At 39.2% G+C, this 19,561-nt stretch overlaps 1 long non-coding RNA gene across 1 annotated transcript in view; it reads right to left on the bottom strand.

Moving 5' to 3' along the window:
* LOC124862475 overlaps window positions 1-19,153 on the bottom strand; it is a 29,481-nt gene extending 10,328 nt beyond the window's left edge. Inside the window, exons 1-2 of the long non-coding RNA XR_007036929.1 lie at window positions 18,885-19,153; window positions 18,026-18,108 (exon numbers count right to left, since the gene is read on the bottom strand). This is a non-coding gene — a long non-coding RNA (uncharacterized LOC124862475). The remainder of the gene's footprint in view (window positions 1-18,025; window positions 18,109-18,884) is intronic.
* Between the last annotated feature and the right edge of the window lie 408 nt (window positions 19,154-19,561).

Below are 19,561 nucleotides of genomic sequence, written 5' to 3'. Positions count from 1 at the left end.
TTACTCCTCTGTCTTCTACCTTGCTCTTTTATTTCCTCTTTAGTAAGTTCTGGCCAGTGAGAGTGATGACAGATGGTAACAAGGTTTGCCCTGACTCTGCACTCTGCTCCTCTTCGATAGATAGATATGAGCACTTACAGAAAGGAGGAGCGGTCCAACTTGCTCTGTCACTCCACTGACAGCGAGTCTGACTAACATGGTCGTTTTACCACCTGACAGGCCAAGACTGACTCGCTGCATTTGCTGTCTTGCAGGATTCTCCACTAATATTACTCCTCCATCATGTTATATCACTGGCTGCAGCAGAGAGACTCAGCCACTTTCTGACACCTGCGCTTATGTACGCTGATCCTAATAACCCTTCACTGACCTATGTATGTAGAAGCATTTCGTCAGAGCATGTCTCATGTGTCCCACTCTCTTTTGTCTGTCAGAAGACGAAGTGCACAGAAGCTCAGCACACTGCATCTTTGTAATATTTGCTCATTCTACCTTGCAAATATTCTCCAAATCTATCAAATTGTGAGAACATCTCTTGTCCATAGCCCTCCTCAGGCGACTAAAAATGTTCTGTCAGACTCAGTTCCTGGCCATTTCAAAATATTTTTTCCTCATGAAGGCACTTTATTGTAGATTTGAATGTAATTTGATGCTGAAAATGAAATCCATCTTCTATCTCTACCAGACTTCTGCAGGTTTTCATTTAAAGCTGGTTGATATTTTTATTGTTTATAACTTCATCCAACTTTAAAAAAAAACAATTCCAGCCAAAGAAAACAACCCCAGACCATGACGATGCCACCACCATGTCTCAGGGTGTTTTTTGGTGATGCTCAGAGTTGTTTTCTGTGCCAAATGGACAGTTTACCCCATGCGAGATTATGGCTTGACTATGCCAAGAGCCGACCCTACATAGTCGTCACATACAGAACACAAAAAGTCCCCGTTGGAAATTCTGGATCTCCTTCAAGGTTGCTGTCAGCCTGTCCTCAGACTGCCTCCCCAGTCTCAGTCTCATCTTTTACATAATTTTGGAAAACCATTCAGGTTTTTTATGTCATTGTTGTCACAGTTTTCTCAAGTAACTGATAAATATCTCCATTGTACAATGTTGATGCTGTAAAATGTTTTGTACACCTCTCCTGACTGATACCTTTATGCAGTGAAATCATTCTGATTCCTTTTTTTTAGGTCAGTCAGTTTTAATAAACCTAATTGTAAGTGTGAGTTCAAGTAAGACTGAAAATTTATCAAAATGTACCAAGTACTAGTTTTAGGGTGTGGACACCAATAACCAGGTTATTAGATTTTTCTTTTACCCTATAACAGGTTTTATTGTTTTTTTCAGTTGGATTGTAAAGAATAACTGATACAGTGTAAGTGGAAAACATTAGAAATAATTTATTTTGGTCTCATAGAAAAAGGTGCATTTTAACAAGATTCTGTAGACTTTTGAGAGTCAATGTATGTCCACAATCAATCATGTTCTACCATGAGAAAATAGGTGTATAAAGACTGATCCTAATGTCTGGGAAGCTAAGGTTACGGAGCAGCTGGGGATAATTCTTTAAGAATTTAGACGTTTATTATTTATTTATTATTTATTATTAGATATTAATTATTAATCAGTTTGGGAAATTTGAAAAAAAACTAAATTCCTCCACCATGGGAAGCTTTCATGTGAAAAACTATAGTGAGAAAGTAATTATAATTTAAAGATTGATGTTTCTACTGGATTGTTCAAAACTATAAAAATGTTACAAAAGGCTGAAGGTTTCGATGCAGCCATCCTGGGTTCTATTCCCGACCTTGAGACCTTTGCTGCATGGTTCCCACCCTTCTCTCTTCACCCATTTCCTGGCTGGTGACACCTATTAAAGGTGACTAGTGGTACAAAAACCTCAACCTTGATTCTCACATATTAGGGAGCTTTTATTAAAAAAAATAAATAAAAAATTTTCATGTTTATTTTCTGGCTTTATGGTTGTGCTTAATTCACATGCCCCTTTATTCCCCTAACAAATCAGCAGTTGCAACGGCAGCCAACTTCATTCATCACAGAGGGTAAAAGAAAGAACTAATTATTAAGTAATTCGGTTAGAAATGACCAAATAATTCAGTCCTACAACTCGCTTCTAATTGCGCCACTGATGTGTTGACACCCAAACAACACAGTAATGGCACAATAAAACAAATAAGTGTGGGCAGGGCTCACAATAAATAGAGGAACCTTGTGAACTTAACAGAGTAAAGAGCTACAAGCAGAACAGTGTAACTCTGTTGGTGCTGAAACAAACACACATCTGTATTTCTTTGTGATTGTTTTTCATTATCATTTAGCTACTACACAAAAAAACTAGTCTTTTAAATAACAGTGGACCATTACTATTTCACTGTTGATTGTATGTTTATTAATTACCCTGTCCCCCTTAAGTAATGCAAATTGGAATTGATAATCCACAAAGTAGGCAGTGGACTGCTTTAGGCTTAAAGCACCATGAAGTAACATATTTCCTTAAGGCAGCACTGACCAAACAACAAACAAAACCTGATGCTTCATACTAAGAACAAACCAAGCTTAACTCACATGAAACATTGTTAATGAAGAGGACATGTATTCTGGTTGGAGGAACACAGGGACAAAATATTTCTATGTTCTCAGAACAAATGTGTCCCCGGAAAGATTTTCAGCGAAGGTAGAATATTACAACATTCTGTTGGTCCTCTGTAAAATTGTCATCCCTATTGATTGGCTGCTGGTCCGACCTAAGCCCTGCTGTATTTGGCTGTACATGAAGCATGGATACTTTTTACTTTACATTGTTCACTTTTCTGTCATTTGTAAACCTTTAAATGATCACTGAGCTATCTTTATAAACTTAGAAACACTGATTTCAGTTAGCTGTGGGAGAGTCAGTATTCACAGTTTACAGAACAAAAACCCAGCACCTGCGAAACTAAAAAACAAAACCTCAACATCTGGATGTATTTCACACAAGTAAATATGTTAATCTGATTCAGACAACCGTTGTGAAACCTAAAGGATACATTTAAACAGGTATAACTGTCACCTAAATTCACCAAAAAAGTTTTAAATGTAATATCATTTAATAAAACGTCAGTTCAGTACCGTTAATATAGTTTAATAATAATGGGAAGACCGTCCTGTGTGAATACGTGTAAATTAAAATTTGGTCATAAGTCAGATTTTCTAAGCATGTCCCCTGACTTGAATTATTTCTTAGAGAATATGAATAAATATTGTATATGCTTTTCAACGACTGTACTGGTTCCTCCTGTTCTGCTCCACGAGACTTTTTAGAAAATAATTTACACCATATGAAGTCACCATCTCCCACGATGTTCATTCACCATTCTCATAAATAGTAGTGGAAGTAACAATGTACTCGGGAATGCATTATATTCCAAGATATTCCTTTATGAGATACATCAGTGAAGCTCTGCCTGTGAAATGATCCCAGGGACACATTAAGCAGAGTATATCTGAATGTTTCTGCAGAAAATTCATGCACAGACCTGAATGGGGAGAGTGTGCAGGCTGCTTAAAAGAAACTGGTGAAACTGGTGGATGTTCTACTACCCAAATTTATTTTGTATTCATTAAAAGAATGTTTATTTCATGTTGAGTGCTGGCTTCTAATATGTGTTGTCATCAGAAGAACAGCAGGAGACAGAAAATGCCTTTTTCTAATTTTTTGGTCAACTGACAATTACTGTGTTGTAAAATTGTAAATGTTATGACCTTATAAACACCCGCAGAGTATAATTAGAATATTAAGATGACTGTAAACCCTGGCAGTAATTACAGGGGTGTCAATGTAAAAGGGACCCTGTGTTTGAAAATAAGTGTGTGTGTTTTCTGCAGCTAGCAGGGGGAAACGAAGAAAGGAACATAGAGGAAAGGAGGGGGATGTGTCCCACCACCAGCGCCACCATACTGCCCTTGTTTCTTTAATTACTTCCCTCTGCTTCACAGCTTCACTGCATAACAATTATCCTGCGTGTTGATTTGCAGTGAGCGAACCCTCTCTCCTCATACAGCACGATAACGGACAGGCTCTACTTTCAGCAACCTCACATCATGTATGGAGAACACAAGTGGGAGCAACTAAATTAGACTTAAGCTCTTCCACGCATCTTTTTCTTCTGTTCACCCCCTCCACACACTGAGCCATGAACACAAACAGAAGTTGCTTCTACCTTCATCCAAAAGTAAAGTTATTTCTGTCACATCCCAGTACTGCATCTCAGAAGTAAAATGTGTATTAAAAAAAAATAAAGAAGAGTGGAAAATCCCTGAATGAAATGAAGTGATGAAGTGATTGACAAATTAAAGTGATGTCCTACATTTCGCACAACCACGTAAATTCATCTGAAATTCCTGATTCTTCACCTTTAGGGATGGTCATCGTTTTTTTTTTTTGAATTTTCATGGCCTTTCAACAATGTTGCCTGAAAAAGATCTGATCTATCGTGCTTTTATTTAAAACAGTCATTCAAAAGGGGAACGTCACATTTACCCGCCTTTGTAAAGCATATCTGCCCTGACACTAAAAGGGAACCTGACCCATCACACTGTAAGTCACAGGTAAAACAAAAAAAAAAAAAGGTTTGTCTGGAATGATCTCACCGTTCTCACACACTCACAGAGAAACAAAAAGAGGTGTGGCCTTTTGGAGTCTATTGGAGACTAATTCAAGTAGATGTCTCTTTAATTGATTGAAACAAATTACCTCAACAGAGATCCCTGTCCCAGTGTAAGGAATGGACTGGCTGTTCGGAGTCACACGCCTTGTGTTTGTGTGTGTGTGTGTGTGTGTGTGTGTGTCTGTGTGTGAAGTTCCTTGGCTTTGATCCGCTCACACAGAACATATGACTCAATCACTAAATGATTAATCGCAATTTGCTTTCTGATTACGCTGCATGTTTTCTCGATCGATTGTAAGGTTCCCCTCCACCCAATCTTTCTCACATTACAACACTTGACCAATTAACTAATTGAGTTTAAAGACTTGCGATTATGAGTAAGTCATTTAAAATCCGAAGCAATATTTTATCAAGGCCTTACTGAGTTTTTGTCTTTTTATTTGTCCTCTGTGACCTCATTGGCACGTCTACTGTAGAGCATGTTTCCTTTGTTTTAAACAATTATTTCTGTTTCAACCCGTCGCTGTAATGACAGGTGCACTAGATGTTTCCTGGTGTAAACTGTGAAATTACACATTTACCTTGGTTCTAGTCCGTTGCCAACACACTAAAGAAAAACCAGCAGTTTCTTTTTTCAAATCTCAGTGGAGATGTATTGTGTATGTATCAAAGAAAAAAGAACATAAACAGCCAAATAAATCAAGTACAGCAGCTGTCACTGCTACATACACACATGCACATATATATATATATATATATATATATATATATGTATGTCTATATATTAATTCATTCTACTTTATAGGGACTCCGCGTCCTGGCTTTATTTACACCAGAACATGACAGTATCTGTGTGCCGGATGTAAGTGTGCGCCTGTCATCTGAGGAATGACTTTGAAAGAGGTGCACACCTTCATTCCCCACAGGATTCACTTTAGGCATGAACATACAGCAAGATATAATAGGCTGTGTCCTTGTATTGGGGTGACACGACCCATACATTACCTTTCCACTGTTTCAACTACTATTACTCTTTACCCGTATCGTATTCTGCAGGTTACTGCAGCAACAAACTTACAATAAACATGATAAAAACGGAAAAATCTCAGCAATAAAATGTGACGTAGTTAAAAAAATGTTTTACAATCTTTTTTTTGTACCTCCCTTTCTCCTCATATGTCCATACAATACTGCAGTATAATGTCACACAGATCAACAGCAGATATGCATCATTTGAAAAGAAGTGTCACAGATTTTGTTTAGCCTCCAAGAATATTCTGATTTCTCTTTAGACCTATAAAGAATAACAAAACATATTGTTCTACATTGTTGATGAATTGAAAACTGGAATTAAACTGTTTAAATGTTTATTGTAAAATAAAACAATTATTTCTTAAAAACACCCCAATTATTAATTTATCCATTGTCTATATTGTGGACAGTTGAGATTGTTTTAGCAGCTCTCCACTGTCCAGAAAGAATTTCACCCAAGGGAGATAAAGAATGTTGAATCTTAAATCTGTACTTGTCTGTGCAGGGTCGCGGGGGGCTTGCGCCTGTCTCCAGTGGTCACTGGGCGAGAGGCAGGGTATACCCTGGACAGGTTGCCAGTCCATCACAAGGCAACATAAACATACAGAACAACAACTATGCACACACACACCCACCCACACACACACACACACTTACCTATCAGCAATTTTGAGAGAACAATTCAGCCCAAATAATGTTCCTGAAAGCGGAAATCAACAAATACAGTAAACTCCTTCAGTTTATGGACCACAGCCATCTATAAATACAACGCAAATAAGACAAATTACAGCATATCTCTTTTATTACTTTACAAGCAAGATTATAGCTAACTTTCTTTACAGACGTGAAAATATAATGTGCACTATATCACATCAAGATATCCTGATACTATAGTGTACCTTCAAGATCATTTGAAAACAAACAACAGTAACTACCATAATTTGCAGTAAGTATTATTGTAGCTGAATTCCCTGTAGAGTTAGCAGATATTTACCTTAACTGTGAAATTTCCAAAAGACTGTTTTCATTTCCTAAACCAGTAAGTTCCATGACAACTAGAACTGGACTCTTCAAAAGGACAAAATAGGGTCGCACTGCTGTAATACGTTTAGCTTCCTGTTATGTGCTATTGTCTAAGATCCTTGTTATAGCAGTCTTAATGAACAGTCAACATGTGTCTGTAGAAACCTTCGTTTTCATTTAAATAGCTTCTTACATCCCTTACTTGACTTTTAAACACCTTACTGATACTGTAATAGTTTTGAGTCTTATCCACCTAATTACGGCTTCCTCACAGAGTAGTCATTGCGACCTGGTAGTACTTATGGATGTTGCATTCACTGTTTGGAAAAAGATCAGATGTATTGTATCTGATTGGCGAGTCAAGCATAAAATTATCAGACTCTGGTCACCAGCTGATGCTTTGGTGCATCTCTACTCTGCAGTATAAATTTTGCATATTAGAGCAACTTTTGGTACCATATCGGCATCTATTTTAATCCAGTTCTCACAAAGCTCCAAAACTGGCAAAATTTCACATTTATGACAATAAAAATGCATATTTTATATCCTCCCTAAGTGGTCCTAAACCCGGCTTTTCTAAATTAACAAATGCTTTAATAAACTTAAGTTTACTTCTCATGTTTGCAGTGTAGAAACTGAGCACCTAATATTTTCTTAGGGTTTATCGTAGACTTGCCCAAATATTCAACAAAATAACCCCAGATAACCTTCTTTTTGCAGATAAACTGTATAAATTGGGCCTTAATGGTGCTATATGGAGCCATCTTAGTGCTGCCCTCATTAGGTCAGACGGTGGTTACCGCAGTTTTATTTTCCTATTGGTTCAAATGGTACAGCTTGGTACATGTCTACGTCACAGCCCTGCATTCAGGTACAAAACCATCTCATTCAGAAACACACCCCCCATTCTTTGGGCATCGCTGAGTCAGCACCCATCTGACCCCATCCTCTTTTCCATACCCTTCAGTGTCTCTTGGCACCACCCACTTTGATGGCATTTTTAAAAATTTGTCTGAGGGCAGGGTTTACATCAGGTGTAGTTACACTTTACTCAAGCAGAATACCTTTAACCTTACCCAATGTCTATGTTTCTCCTAAGCAGTCAGACCTTTATGTAATTTTTCAAGGTGGCCTTGATCAATAGTTCTCCAGACTTTCAGAAAATCTTCTATATTGGACTTAGGCTGCTTTTCCACTCACTTTCAGTCCAACCTTTGTACTTGACAGAGGACAGCATATTTTGCAGTGTGTGCTTTAAAAAATGAAGAAACGTGCAAGTAGATGACAAAAAAAAAAAGAAAAGCAAGACCTAAACATATAAATAGATATCTGAATTCAGTTGCAGTAAAATATGTCAGAGGACCTGATATCCTTCAGTTGATCTTTTACTTTATGTCATGCTTTCAATAAACAACTCTTTGAGAATCAGTTTGTTGGAGTTTAAATGCTGTTTCCTATCTTCCAAGCCTTTTTATCAATTAGTTTTAAATAAACAAATTTTGAGTGCATTGTTTTATAATTCTGACTGAACTGGATTGTTTGTACCTGAATCCTAATCTCTCTTTATTGTAGAAAGACAGATTCGGGTAAGAAAGATATGCTGTAATTCTTTTTAGTTGTGCTGTATTAATAGATACCTCGGGCCCACGACCTAGAGGATTTTACTGTAAAATTGTATTGTAATGTTATTGTTTCCCTGGTATTATTCTGAATGACCCTTAGGTTGGTTTTATTTAGCAAATCATTCTTTAAAATATTATTTTATCAAAATAATGTTTTATATGATCTTGCATTGTAAATGGTTGTCTAAAGGTATGCCAATTATTGCCTAAGTTGGTTCCTAGACTAACGTAACTTCACTTCCAGATTCTTCAAGATAAACCTTGGTTCTCAAACATAAACATTGCATGGTAATGTTGCATCACTCTTTTGGTCATGGTTTCAACCATCTTTAATAAACTTGTTTATATTGTACATAGCCCATTAGTCTTCCTTACTCTTTCATTCTGCTTGGTAGTTCAGTTGGATTGTTTTAGCATAGTAAAGAGTTTGTTGATTGAAATATGTTTGACTAGAGTTGACTTATTTTTGTTAATAAATTCTTGTGTTTCAAGAAATTGTGTGAATTCATTCCATGTACCGTATTTTCCGCACTATAAGGCGCACCGGATTATAAGGTGCACCTTCAATGAATGGCCTATTTTAGAACTTTTTTCATATATAGGGCGCACCGGATTATAAGGCGCATAGAATAGAAGCTACTGCAGTCAAACGTTTGACTGGGGTTGCGTTATGCATCCACTAGATGGAGCTGTGCTAAAGAGAATGTCAACAAAACAGTCAGATAAGTCAGTCAGTCAAACTTTATTAATACACTACAAACCAGCGTTCTGATAACTCCATTCACTCCCATGGTAAGGTCTCCTCTACATAGAATTATATTGAATAGAGCCAACCGCACGTTAGGAATGCATTGGAGTCTATGAAGTTGAAGTTGAAATCAAACGCTAGTTAAAACGTGAAAGGGAACTTTTCCCTGATTCAGTAAACACGTAAAAGAAACAGTTTGATGCACTAAATCAAACGTTAGTACATTCACAATATAGTAGCGTTAACTGTTGAATTCTCTCGCTGCTGCTCTATTCCCATGTTCGACTGCGTAGCTGACAACCTTGAGTTTGAACTCAGCATCGTAAGCGTGTCTCTTGAAAGGTGAAATTTTGGGGTCGTTATACACACACAAGTGGTGTTGGACTAGGAGTAAGCACAGTACAGGTGTTTATCGTTATTACTTTGGCGACAACCCTGACTACGGTAGCCGTAATGCTGCAAGCGGTGCGGCTTTGTAGTTTACCAGTCGTACTGAAACATTTTGACAGAGCGCCGTGTACAACCAGTATGGATCAACCAATTAACCAATTGATCCATATATAAGGCGCTCCGGATTACAAGGCGCACTGTCATTTTTTGAGAAAATTAATGGTTTTTAAGTGCGGAAAATACGGTATGTGCAGTTTTGCTGTTCAATAATGTCAGAGCTTGGCTCATCCCTTTCAATTTTGTGCTAATACCACCGCCTTATCAGGCTGGTATTCACAGGACAACCCTTAAGAGACCGAAATATTATTTATTAAAAATATTAAAGTATTAATATTAAATATTAAATAATATATTCATATTCATAATTACAACATGGCTTTCCAAACAACACAACCTTACTTAGAAAATTGCTACGGTACTGGACTATGGATGGGTTTAAAAGCAGCAAAATTCTTGAGAAAGTCTTGAAATCCTTCAGAAAGCCTGAATAACCACTGATCAAAACAACTTGCTAAGATCAAAACAAAATCTGGCTATTAGGAAGGAAAAATGAAGGATCACTAAAAGTTTATCACAGGACTGTCCTTGTTTGGGTTTCCAAACATAGCAACTAGGCAACCAGCAAGGTGTTCAGTCAGCCAGCTTTACCATCTTTAACCAGCCACAGGCGACTAAAAAGAAGCCATCTGTCCAGAATGTGTGTATGGAGGGATGAATGGTTGGAGGGATGGATGGATGGAGGTCTGGAGCGGTGGTAAGGCAAAACGGTGCCATCGGTTTACTTTCAGCGGGGCCCCCCCGGTCTTCTGGCTTTGGCTTTCTCAGGATGGTGCCTCAGTCAGCATTGTTGCATATTTAATGTCCTGATGAGAGCTTCCACCTGCTGACACAGGCAAAGTGACAGAACAATACCCGCCCAGCCCCTCTCATACATCCCGCCCAACACACACACACAGAGGACCTGAACACCATCATCAATCCAGGCTCCCTCTCTGCCTCTTTTGCCTCGCCTCATCTCACACGCTCACTCGCCACAACTCCCTCCGCTCCGATCCCACTTTAGTCCGTGCTGCTCTCTCGTTTCCCTTTTGTTACCCACCTCACCACTCCACCCAAGCCCCCCTCTTCGCTACTGTGCCCTTCTATCTTTGAATTCCACAGAACAACGACCTTTCCCTGTGGTTCTTCCAAATCACTGCAATAAATCCTAACAACATAAAAACATACACACACAAGCTTGGAATTTCTCACAAACACGCACTTTATGTTTTTTTAATACGGATGGGTGGAGGCTTTATGTTCCTTACTGATGCGGATGTCATGCACTTCTGGACCAAGATTACTCATCTTCTTCTTCAGATGCTAAGATTAGAACTTTTCCTCCTGTTAATGCCCAATTTGCTTGGAATCGGATTGTTTTACTGTCTTTGCAATAAACCGATCTTCTGATTCATGATTCCCTTTTAATACTATTCCTACATTGTAAAATCAGATTGACAGGAAGATTCCAGCTGCAGATTCCTGTAAGGAAGAGACACAACACCCCAGGCTTGTTACTGATTGGAGCCGTCTGGAAAAGTATGAAAACGAAAATAATAGTATGAAAAATATTAGTATTTTCCAACTTAGTTCCCTATCATATTGTCTAAATGTCTCCTTTCTTTCTTCTTTTCTTTTGTTCTTCTCTTCTTCCTTCCTCGTTGCTTATGACCTTCTAGTCTTCCTGCCTGGCATCTTCCTCCTTTCTTCTTTACTTTTTCATTGTGTCATTCCTTTGATCATTATTTGTACCCATCTTTCTTCCTTCTGCCCTCCTGTTCTTCATTTTGTCCTTCTTTCATCCATTCTGTCTTTTCTTCCTTGTGCCCTCCCTCTTTTTCTTTTTTCCTTCATCATGTGTCTTACCTCCAATCTTTCCACGTGTCTTTTCTTCTTTTCTTCCTTGTCTCCTGCCTCTTTTCCCTCCAAGTGTCCTTCCTTCCTTACAGCCTCCCTTCCTTCCAACAGTTATTGTTTCCTCTTGTGTGCTTCCTTTGGTCTTTTCTCATTTTCTTCCTTTCTCCCACATGCCATTTCTTTATTCATTCTCCTATTTAAATACCTGTGTCTGTGTTTCTTGTGGAGTCCATCTTTAAACCCTGAAGGCTTTAGATATGGCTGCCATAAATTTAAAGTGAACTCTTGCATTTTATGTTTTTAAAATAAATAGATTGAGGACTCTGGAAATTTGACTCTTGAAATGACTGGAATTTTCACATACAACTGTATAGGAGCCCTGAAACTGACCTGAATAACACCTAAACAGGGACAGGTAAACCCTAACTAGGTCGCATACGGTATTCATGCACAAAGTAGGCCAAAATGCATACACGTAAAGTCTGACAGGACCATGATACTGGTTCCCAAACCACACCCAGATTAGTCAATCGTCCTGTACACACACACACACACACACACACACACACATAGAAACACACGTACACACTGTAATATGCATACTTAATTGGAGCTAAAGACTATGGCCAAACCTGCTCCTCTGCGTTATGCTGGTTCAGCAGGATCAGGGTGATATCATGACATTGTTGGTTCTGATTTGTCATGTAATTTTTTTACCCCTATTTTGGAGTTTTCTATTTTTAGTTCCCTACTAATCCCTAGAGGGATCGCTTAGATTATTTTGTAGAATATTTCAAAAACTCTTGAATTTTGGAAAAACTACTTGAAACTATAAGTCAGTTTCTTTAGCAAATGTTAATACGTATGTAAAAATATAAGTTTTCAGAAGTTGAGTTATACCTCTGGTATCTTTTTGGGACTGTTTTCTATATATAATATCACAAACTAAATTAATAACTAATTTCATGAAAGTGAAACCTGGAAGTGTAAAATGTGTGAACAAAAATATGGTTTTCCCTTGAAAACTTGTAAAAAGATTTGATTTCACAGACACCTTTCCTCTAAGAAAGCCCAGAAGTTGAGGAGCTCATTTAGATAGTATGACTGCACCCAGGCCTCTCAGCGTAGTGATGTATCCAAGAGGCCAAGCAGCCAGTCTGTGCTTCTTCCTCTTCCTGACCATTCCCTCATAGCCATACAATCCATTAAGGAAGCATTTAATCACTGGTACCACTTTACTGGAAATGGTTGTCTGCCTGTTGTCTGTCCTCCACATGGGATTTTTGTTGCATTAGCAAATTCACACAAATACACAAAGTAAAAAGAAAAGGGAGAATGAAGAAAACCTTTTCTTAACATTGTAAGCATCAGAGTGGAGGAAAAAAAAAACTACAGCTTTCCACAAACGAAGTCATGAAAGAGATATCTGAAAATCTATTGCGGGTAGGTGGAAACTGCTGATCAGAGTTGCAGCTGCATCTCTTTTCTGCTGCATGCATCACTCTGCAGCAGCAAGCAGACTGGACTCAACTGGGCCACATTGGAGTGGAAAACATACACACACACAAACACACACTGCACATGTGCACAAATTATCTGATTGAAGTAAAACTCTTGCACGCTTTTTAAGTTTGCTTTAAAAGGTTCAAGTTTCTCTTGAATTTGACGTTGGAATGTCTCCCAACCTGGGATACATACTTCTTTACATTCCATAGTTGCTCTTGTTCATATGGGCATATAAAGAAGTATGTCCCCCAAGCAGGCCACTGTCCTTGGTGGCGCATCAGGCCGCCCTCCTTTTCTCCTTTTCCCTGCTTTTCCCTCTCCACCACCACCACCACCTGCCATCTATGTGTCTCCCCTCCTTCTCACAGCGATCAGTGGGGAGGGAAATATGTTAAATCAGGAAGCAACCGTGATTCCCCGACTGCACAGGAACTCATGCACAAATGAGCAACTTTTCCCCCCTCAGTTACTTCTCAAAACATTGATCCAAAAGAGTTCTTCAGGTTTAGACTTTAGCTGACTGCTTTGCCACATTCAATTCCCACAAAACATCTAAATATGACACATTTACAGTGTCAGTCACAGAAACGGGAAGCGGTTCACCTTGAGTGTCACACATAGAAGAGTTCAGCTGCAGCGGGATGAAGTGGTAAGAGAGGGAGGAGAGGAGGAGGAGGGAGTTGAAGAATGAAGAGAAATCACGAAGATGTTGCACTTACCTAACGGCAGATGTTGGCCAGCAACAGCCCTCCTCCACCACCAACCCCTACTGCACCCCACCCTGCTTCTTTAGTCAGCTCTATCGATGCACCAAAAAGAAGCAGCATTACAGCGAGAACGGACAGGAGACTGGGAAGAAGTATCTTTCTTCTCCTCTCTCAATGTCCCAGGTGCTGCCTCTGCAGTCTCTCTCTCTTTCTCTATCATCTCCTCTCTCTCTCTCTGAAAACTTTTAGTCTAGTGTACAGCTGCCTGTCCCATCACTCCTCCATCACTCAGATCCATTCTTTTCCTCATTCATCCCACTCACACACATTCTGCCTTGTGCAGTGTATAGGCTGCCCATGCAATGCAGTCACCCCTCCACCCCCAGACTGCCCACTCCCTTCTACATAGCATGCGCTCTCATTGTCTCCCTCTCTTCCTCTTTGGCTTATCCTTTCCTCCCATCAAACTACAGCAGCGTTACACTTCCATGTAGAGCAAAAGCAGCATGTGTGCTTTATAAATGTATCTCTCACACTTTGTTTCTATGCAGGCACCCTTGTAGCTTTATTGAGTCCTGTTCACCTGAGACACTCTCCCGTTAGCCTCAACCACACAGCCTTCCACACATACCTCCTCTTCTATTTCCCCCGCCCTGCCTTTCTGAGATCAATACCAATTTATAGGCAAATGCACAAAGGCTGAGTTGTGCTTTTAATGAATTGAACCATTGCTAACGTCAGGCATCTAATAAAGGCTCTGAGAGAGGTGTTAAGAAAACTAGGGCTTTAACAGCAACATAAAGCATGCAGCATAGGGGTCACTCAGAGAGCTGTGTTTATATATACGTATATATAAACCGGTACATATATATATATATGTAGATATATCTATATATAGATATATAGATATATCATATATAGCTGGTTTTGAATAAAAAAGGAAAAAGAATGGAGGGGGTGCTGCTTACATACACTAGTGTAAAGTGAAGCCAAACTGCTACCTCAGGAAATCTCTCACTGTCTTTGGTCAAACACTCACCTTGAATGACAATTACAGCTAATCAAATCACCATCAAAGCTCACATTTACTGCTGACACAGCACAATATTGTCCCCATAACAAGCTAAAGTATTGCTTCTTTTTGAGGGAAAAGGACAGAAGATTATTCGATCCTCAAATGGGATTTTGTAAAAGCAGCTTAACAAATTTAATTCCCTCTTGTGTTAACACAAGGCATGACCGGGTGTGAGATTTATAATAAGCTTAAATAAAAATGTCACAGTTTCTCTGTATTTACCAACCTTTTTTAAATGCATATAATTATCTATTTATCTTTATTTAAAAAAAAAAAAAAAAAAACATGTATTTTACTCAAGCTAAAATAATCTAACATATAGATAAAATAATACAAATAATTGTAATTAATACACACATTTAAGTTAAATGTAGAAAACTTTAAAGTTTAGTAGGTTTTGTGCCTGTTGAGCAAAATTGTGCAATTTAGCCATTCCACTATTTGTAGAGTAACACACATGTAATAAGTTGATACCAGTGGGTTATTTGTAGGCTACCAGTAGGCTATCTGCTCAGTTAGAGCCTGCAGTCAGCTGCTCAATTGACATCCCACATTCAGCTCACCAACTGTAGTTTTATAACAGTATTACTTTACCAAGATGTTTCCACAACAAAACTTTAAGTGGTTTTTAAAACTGGTAATATTTCAAGACAGTCAACCTTGTCTTTTATGCAGGTGAGAAAAAAGTGTAGCAGCTGTTTTTTTTCAATCAGCTAAACAGCATTGTGTGCAGCAAGTTGAGGAAGGGCAATGCCACTTTATGTTCTGTGCAGTTGGAAAACAAAAACATGCTGGTCACTCCAGCAATTCCTTTGACACCCTATTAAAAAGACTTAATCAATATGACTAAAGTTTACAAACAGTATGCTAGAAAAATCTTGCATTTTTGAAACTAGAACTTTTGCACAGATTTTTAACAGTAACAGGCTAATGTATATGTTGCACATAGTCATATAGAACCTCCACCAAAGTGTGGTTTCATGTATTTTCTTGCAACACAGTTTGACAACTCCTTCAATCTAGACACACAAATTGCCTGAGTATCAAGCAGCTACAAAACTATGTGAATATGTCATCTCCTATAACCCCCAGCATGCCCTTTGTGTGTTCCTACCTCTGACTAACCAGTGCCATGGGGGCTGCACACATCAGCCCTGCCCGCCCAGTAATTAAACTAAAAGTCTCTTCTATAAATCACACTCGTCCTCTCCCAGCAACGGAACGAGGGTTTTGTAAATCACTGGCCGGGGCAGCTAAATGAGGGGGGCTTCGCACACGTGCAGCACTCCACACACAGACACATTTTAAAGAATTAAGCTGCTTCTCCACTCCGGCCTCTTTGCTATCACCATCACAATATTCCAGACAGGAACTGCAATTCTCCAGGGAGGGATTGCCAGCTGCTGTAGATTGCAAGATAAGGCATGTGTATTAGAAGCACCTGCACTGTGATGCATTCCTCAGTTGGAACTGCGTGGAACTCACTAACATTTGTTGGGACTTCTGTCAACCGAACGTAAAGCATTTTTCACAAACCATTTGGATAAAAAAATCCTCTGCAGTTGAGCAAACGGCACATAAAACAAAGTTTTGCAACCAGCTGGTGATCGATTGTTGGACAAAAAAAATCCCCTCAGACAGCTGTGTTCTAAAACAGCCACAGCAGCGCAGGCAGCCCCACACAGGGAAAGGGCCAGGACACCCGACACTCTGCCAACTCCAGCATTTCACTGCAAAGCCTGTCAGGGCTCTGGATGCTTGACAGACAGCTGACCACGGCTGATCTCCCTGGTATCTGCTAACTGGTTAAAATTAGCCAGAACAGCAGGAGACAGAGACAAGAAGAGGCGGGTGGGAGGAGGAGGAGGGGGGCAGATAGGAACATATGCAAGACACTTTTAGAACCTGGCTTCTGCTTTAAACCTCCCTGTGGAGAGTGACACCTGCGAGTGTCCCGTCTATAGATAGAGCAGAGGCCTCGTTTGGATAACTGCTTCAGAGCTAAGGTTAGAACACAAAGATGAACTTAAGAACTTCTTCACATGGTGCTCCTGATAAAAGCAGTCTGTGCTGTAGGCTGATGCAGAGGCATGACCATTCAAGCAGTTCTAGACCTTGTCCTGCTGCTGCAGCCTTAAGAAATGAATCTAAGGTTCATACTGTGGTAAAATCTGAACAAAATGAAATGCTCAAATGAAGACATAAAACATTTCAGCAGTTGTACTCTGATATTCTGCCTAATATCAAAACAAATTTCACAGGCTTTTAAAATTATTATTGAACTTTTATAAAACACTGGAGAACCAAAATAAATGTACATATGTTGCCACCAGGGTATTTTGCCACTCATAGTGCAAGACGGTGGAGGTTATTGGTTTAATGGCTTCCTGGTCAAGCCCCTCCCTCAGCAATACTGTAACACCCACACCCCCAACTCACCCACAATGGCTCTATTGTGTGTTTCCGCAAATATAAAAACACTTAACTTTAAACAAAAGTAAAATAATAAATAGATAAATCTAAAACGGTTTTTAAAGACTCTATTTGCTTTTGTGGAGACTCTACATGCCTTTGTGGAATACCCAATCCAAATTTGATCAAGTATTTTAGATATTTAACAAGAGTTGTTAAAATACAGTCCAGATTCTTTACAAAATGCATCAAATATATCAGTTCCAAAATTCAGTCTTTTAAGCCTTACACTGTGCACAATACATGGGAAGTTCACTGCCCATAGACAAACTATACAATAAGCAACAGGAAACTTGTTTTTGTCACCACAATCAATTAACATTTTACTTCATTTACTCCCCCAGGAATGCTGCCCTGGGTGGTGAGAAACATCACACATGTCAAAAAAAGCCAGTGGTCCAAGAATTTCTTTCTGGTGCAACTTACAGTTTCTGCACTGTTAATGCTTGTTTGAGACTTCACTTACTTATTGTCTGTAATTTCCAGTGAATACTAATAAGAACAAACAACCTGACTGAGAATGCTGCCAACTGCATAATTTCAGATATAAACCTTGACCTTTTAACCCTAAAATCATGTGCTTTTTTGTCAACATGCAACAGTTTTGCTGCATTGTCTGCTTGCAGAGCTCACACCAAGTGGAAAAAAATCATCCTGCTTTCTAATTTAGAGCAAATACCCTTTTTTTCCCAAATCAGCAAAACAGAATCCGCTGTGGACAGGGTGAAGCAAACCCAGAAAGACACCCTTAAAAATATATGCAATGTGTAAAAATATGTTTAACAAATATCTAACCACACACACACACAAACACACACACTCCTACCGTAGCAAAGGTGATCCAGAGAGGGATGGTGGCCCATGCGGTGTGAAGCAATCGCTGCAGGCGGAGTCTCTCCTCCCCGAGAGCTGAATCAGCAATGGAGAGTTTAAGGATGCAGAGGGGAGGAGGGAGAAGAGGAGGAGGAGTGAAAAGAGAGGAGGAAAGAAAAGAAGAGTGTCACTGGAGTTTCTCTCGTACAGGATAAAAACTGGAAGAGGGGAAGAAAAGGCATCAGGCTAACAAGGAAAGACAAAAATATAAAAACCATAAAACTCAGACAGCAAAAATAAATATCATATATAAAAAATAAAAAGGATAGAGGTTTGTGTAAGAGGACTCGATTTTGATGTGATGACTGGGCAGTGAAATGCGTGAGCCGGCAGCTGTTCGTTCCTTCACATCACAATTGGGCCATGTAAAGTTAGAAGGGGAGACAGCTGATTGGACTGCCGGGGAAGGAGATGGAGCAGGATATTGAGTGCTGACAGTGCTGAAGGACAAATCGGGAAGACGGACGGTGGGAGGGGAGGGGTCGAAGTAGGAAAAGAATGAGGAAAGAGAAAGCGAGGTGAGGGGAAAAATGGAAACTGTGCAATTCACAGAAATAAATCAATTAGAAAGAAAAGGAAGGAATGTTAGGGACCAGAGAAAGAGAAAGGTGAGGTAATTACAGGAATAATTAGGAGAAAAAGATGTGAAGGGGAAATGTAGGAAAAGTTCAGATGTGCAATAGATTAAAAGGGGGTAAAACAGGAAAACGAGAATAAAGAAGATAAATGAAAAGAACAAAGGTAGATGTTAAAGAAGAGGACAAATGTAAAAAAAAAAAATCAACACAATAAAATAAATACATATCTCTTACTCTGTTCTGTCTTTCTTGTACTTTGTGCTCCCATATTCCACACAGTGCCTTTCCTGATATGCTGTCCAGGGATCGGTGAAAGCAGTTCCTCCAAAATGAAGAGATCAAAAGTATTCTACCAAAGAATTAACATGTTGTTATACAAGAAATAATGGTTTAGGAATGAGAGATCATCTGATACTGCACTGTTTGTGCTTTGATTTGTTTAGTTTTTCAATTTCATAGTCCAAATTGGACAAAGGCAAGTTACAATGAGAACATGTATAAGGGAGGTGGAGTAATGGAGAGGAAACCCCATCTGTCCCAGCTCCTTTATACCAAGGTAAGAACCAGAAACCCCCACCCCTCCACCACCAGACTGGCATAGCCCTGCTCCACGGCCTTATTTAGTGAAGGGTGGCAAAAAATAGACTCCAAAGAGCTGTTGGATGGGGTGGGTGGGTAGAAAGGTTTGATAGGCAGGGTGGGAAAAACTGGGAGGTGACAAAGGGGTGGTGTTAAGGCATGTTAGGTGAACATGATGGAGTCCAATTACTGGGACTGCAAATATTCAATTTGATGCTTGCATCACATCCTAAAAAAGATGGGATAGGGGCAAAAAAAGACTGGGATGGAATGCTCAAAATACACCAGTTTTTTGAGGCTCAGTTATTCACAAGAAAGGATCAGGTGAAATT

The sequence above is a fragment of the Girardinichthys multiradiatus genome, chromosome 1, assembly GCF_021462225.1.
Source record: "Girardinichthys multiradiatus isolate DD_20200921_A chromosome 1, DD_fGirMul_XY1, whole genome shotgun sequence".
NCBI lineage: Eukaryota > Metazoa > Chordata > Actinopteri > Cyprinodontiformes > Goodeidae > Girardinichthys > Girardinichthys multiradiatus.
The sequence above is the reverse complement of the archived record's forward strand: the minus strand, read 5'-3'. Positions and strand labels throughout refer to the sequence as shown.